The 4,745-nt window shown below is 50.1% G+C and overlaps 1 pseudogene; it reads left to right on the top strand.

Moving 5' to 3' along the window:
• The first annotated feature begins 1,132 nt into the window (after nucleotides 1-1,132).
• On the top strand, nucleotides 1,133-2,807 carry LOC119303197 (annotated as a pseudogene).
• The last annotated feature ends 1,938 nt before the right edge of the window (nucleotides 2,808-4,745 follow it).

Here is a 4,745-nt window from a genome sequence, read left to right on the forward strand (position 1 = left end):
CTTGTTGGTGGTTTTCAATGAGAAGGCTCGTTGTTTCAAAAATATATATGCCTCGTTTTAGAAATGGAAAATTAAAAAGATAAAAAGACGACAATATGGATAACATTTCTGATTTTTTTTTTCAAAATGGCAGTTATCATGCATTCATTAAGAAGAAAAAAGTTGACCAGTTAATTAAGAAAACCAGATGAAAATTAAATTGCCCAGTTGACCATGGAAAACCGGACGAAAACCATCACAGCCGCTGAGCAGCACACACAAGATACCACACGCACACCACTTCAAAGAGGGCCTCGTTCAAACAATTTCTGCCTCCGATCGGCAGTGCCGCTGAACAGGTGGATCCCGGTTCTTGCCGGCGGGAGGGCTTTGTTTTTATATGTTTCCTTGAGTTCTGCTAAGGTTTGTGTTATGTACAGGAGGACGAGACGACGACGGCTCCTTGAAGATGGAATAAGTTTCTTCCCGCCTAGCCATCATTCCGGTGGTGCGTCTAGCATCATCGGAGAGTGTGTGTGGAGATGTGTCTCCGGTGAATCTCGCGGGATTCAGTCAGTGGTTGTCTTTGTTGGATCTGCTCTGATCCGGTCTTTGTTCGTCTACGTTAATGTGTCTTCAGGTTGGATCTCACAGGATTTAGTCGGTAGTTGTCTTTGTTGGATCCATTCGGATTCAGTCTTTGTTCATCTATGTCAATGTGTTGTTAGGTTGGATCCTTCCGGTCTACACTTCTCTTCATCTACGACGGTTGTTGTTCTGGTGCGCTGATCTTATAGGGCCTTAGCGCAATGACTTCTCAACTGTCTAATAAAAAAATTGTCTAGCTTCGGCGAGGGAGTAGTGATGATGGCAGCACGCTTTCGACTCACTTCAGTGCTTGTAGTCGTCGCTAGGTCGTCTACTGATCTAGATGTAATTTTTATTATTTCTGGTGTTTGATTGATGATGAATAGATTACAAGTTTTGCCGTGAAACAAAACCCAAGATAACCGCTGCTTAATTAGAGATAAACATATGGTCATCAGACTGGGAATCTGCTGACACAAGCACTGACGAATATCAAATAATTGTGTGCACCCCTTCAAATACGCTCACGTGATGGGTTATCTCTTTCCACACGGAGTGTCAAGCTTTGAACTTGCAAACTTCTTGAGCTCACACACTATTCTAGACAGCCTCCATGGCTGCTGGTGCTGCTGCTCAACCTCGTGTCATGGTGCTACCCTTCCCCGCACAGGGCCATGTCATCCCGCTCATGGAGCTGTCTCGCAAGCTCGCTGGGCACGGCCTCGCGGTAGACTTCGTGAACACCGAGTTCAACCACGACCTCGTCATGGAAGCAATGGCAGAGAAGGGAGCAATTCCTGATGGGATCCACGTGCTCACCATTCCGGACGGCCTGGGCCCCGGAGACGACCACGCCGACATCGGCAAGTTTGTCAAGGACCTGCCAGCCGCCATGTCCGGCCGCCTCGAGGAGATGATCCGATCCAGGAATATTAGGTGGGTGATCGTGGATGTGTCCATGAGCTGGGCACTGCAGGTGGCCACCGCCGCGGGTGCCCGCGTTGCCTCGTTCTCGACGTACTCTGCAGCCGTGTTTGCTCTCAGGATGAAGCTCCCCAAATTGATAGAGGATGGCGTTCTTGATGAAAGTGGTAAGAACAAATCAAACATTTTCATTCTTGGTATGGTTAAGATCAACTGAGAATATGGAGCCAATTTATTTAGGGAATGTAAAGGGGGAGGGGAAGATCCAAATGGTGCCGCCCATCGACGCGTCGGAGATCCCCTGGGTCAGCCTGGCCAGCACCAGCGCCCCTGAGAGGCGCAGAAACTACATCCAGAACGTCCTCAAGACCAACCTGACGATGGCCACTCGCCGAGGTGGTCATCTGCAACACTTCCATGGAGTTGGAGCCCGACGTTCTGGCCCTCCTCCCGAACGCTCTGCCTCTCGGCCCGCTGGTGGCGCCCACGCCGAGGCCGGTCGGACACTTCTTGCCCGAGGACCTCGCCTGCCTCGCCTGGCTCGACGAACAGCCCCCCGGCTCCGTCGTCTACGTGGCCTTCGGCAGCTCCGGCTTCCTGGACACGACGCAGTTCCCAGAGCTCGCCGACGGTCTCGCGCTCTCCGGCCGGCCGTTCCTGTGGGTGGTCCGGCCAGACTTCACCATCGGAGCAGGGCAGGATCAGTTCGACCTCGGCGCGTTCAAGCGCCGCGTGGAGGCGAAGGGGCTGGTGGTGGGCTGGGCGCCGCAGCAGCGGGTGCTCTCGCACCCGGCCGTGGCATGCTTCGTGTCGCACTGCGGGTGGAACTCGACCGTGGAGGGCGAGCTGCACGGCGTGCCGTTCCTGTGCTGGCCCTACTTCGCCGACCAGTTCTGCAACCAGAGCTACGTGTGCAACATGTGGGGCACCGGCGCCAAGCTCCGGCGAGACGGGCGAGGGGTCGTCGCAACTCGCAAAGGAGGAGGTCTGAAGCAAGGTCGCGCGGCTCCTCAGTGATGACGAGGGGGTCAAGGCGAGGGCGGCGGCGTGGAAGGAGGTCGCGTGCGGCAGCATCCGGGAGGGAGGATCCTCGCATGGGAACTTGCTCAAGCTTGTCAGCTTGCTAAGACAACAATGATCGATCGATATTGTTACTTCTTAGGCCTCATTCGGTTTGAAGGATTTTATAACATAAGAATTAGTACTAGTATAGGAATTTTATAGAATGACACTTGTCATTCTAAGGAATTGACTCGCCTCGTTCCTACACGTAAAATAAGCTTTGAGTGGATGTGTAATTTCCTTCAAAAGCATAAGAAATGAATAGTATTCCTACAAAATTCCTGTACACATTTCCTACAAACCGAATGCATCTATAGAAAATTTTCCTCCGGGATCCTTATTCCTATGTGTTTCCTATGAAAATCCTCCAAACCGAATAGGCCCTTAACCTCGAAACTGTTGTGCTGTCCGATGCACGGGGGAAGAAACCAGTCCTTCTCGGCTATGAACTGCATCATTAGAGATAGACACGCTATCAAAATGGATGGCAGGGCCTGCTTGACAAGGATCTCGCGCGAGAGGTGTTTTGACGGAACGGCCGACTCGGAGCACAGGCCGGCCACCGCAAAAACAAACGGATTTGCTATTTTTCACTCGAGTGTTTTTCAATCGGCTATCATTCGAGTTTGTGCCTGCCTGATCTCACGCTGAGATTCGCGCTGAGAGTTGTTGTTTTCAGTCGTGGGTTTCTTTTGTCAGGTGTGGTCTGGTGCGGTTTTCTTTTGGCCGGCGCGGGTTTATTGCGGGCCTGTCCGTTACAGTCTCCCCCGTGTGCCCTTTTGAATTTTTTCCCCATTTCATTTGGGCGGTATTGTTTCGAAAGGGCGGAGTGGCAGAGGAGGTGTTCGAGAGGCGAAGGAGTCGAGGCGATTCCCTTGGGTTCCTTGCGTTTTTGAGATCCCTCTCTGGTGAATCTTGATCTTCCTCTTCGATTCCCTGCTTCCCTCGTTAGTTTTTGTCTCTCTCTATCTCTCTCTTCACGCGTGCGATTTTTCATGATTGTGGTTGTGCAGCTTCCAGATCTAGGTCTGGTGTTTGTTGCTAGTAGTGTGTTCGTGCGTCTGTGTTGTAGATTTTGTTCCTATTTGAGTATTTAGCAGTTGGTTCTGCTTCGTGGCTCGTGTAGTTTTTTTGTGGATTCTGTGTGCTCGCATGAGTTGTTAGTATTTGCGGATCCCGTGTGCTCGCGCTGTTAGGTTTTAGGTGTTCTCCTTTCAATCGTCTTGTTGTAGCCGCTGTTTGTTACTCGTTTATGAATTTACCATGTATATGTAATTATATAATACAAATAATAATTATAAGAGACACGCGCTCAATGTTAAACAACTATTGAACAAATATAGCACGGAGGGGGCAATGCCCCCTCCCTATCGATGTTGGCCAAGTGCAGCCGGCGGCACCATTTGCCTTTGGACGGTGGCAGCTTGTCCACCGTCTTCCCGGAGCCGAGGATCCATATGAAGAACACGACGTTGCACACCTGGATGGCACGGGACATCATGGCCGCAAAAGCAGGACAAGTAAAGTGTGTTGTAGACTGCGCTGTCAGCGATGCATGTGACGACATCAAGTCGGCTGGTGAAGGTGGCGGGTACTTGATCCGGACCCCGCATGCCGCGATGTCACCGAAGAAGGCCACCAGCCACAACACTTGGCTGGCCACCGCAACAAAGCTCCATGAGCCAACACACAAATCATTTACATTCCAGTGATTAGTTGCGGTTGCGGGTACAAAATTCAGCTACAGTCATCTTTTTTCCAAAATAAGGAGATCAAATTGTAAGAGGATTAGAGGTGAGAGACTCAACACAATGGGTTGTGTGTTGTATTGAGCCTCGTGGGTAAAAAGCCTCCTAAAGATAAGATGGAAAGAATTCCTATCTAATTTCGAACAATCCCTAACAACTGAAATATATACATATTCCAACATGATAGAGACAACAACTTGGTCCACACTCCACTCCACATAAAATTTTATCAACAGGATCATATGAGTCATTACCCGGATAACCTTTTCTTTGAAGAAGACAAACATGTGGTCAGTTGACTAGAGATGAGCTGATGCAATCCCTGATGCAACATCAATTAGTCTGGCAGACACTTATATATGCACATGTGTGGGCAACCCTGTCGTCCTCGTCCACAGGGAGAGTGACAAACTTTTTTAACAGGAAAAGGCGCTGAGAGTGACA

This window comes from Triticum dicoccoides, chromosome 5A (assembly GCF_002162155.2).
Source record: "Triticum dicoccoides isolate Atlit2015 ecotype Zavitan chromosome 5A, WEW_v2.0, whole genome shotgun sequence".
Taxonomy (NCBI): Eukaryota; Viridiplantae; Streptophyta; class Magnoliopsida; order Poales; family Poaceae; genus Triticum; species Triticum dicoccoides.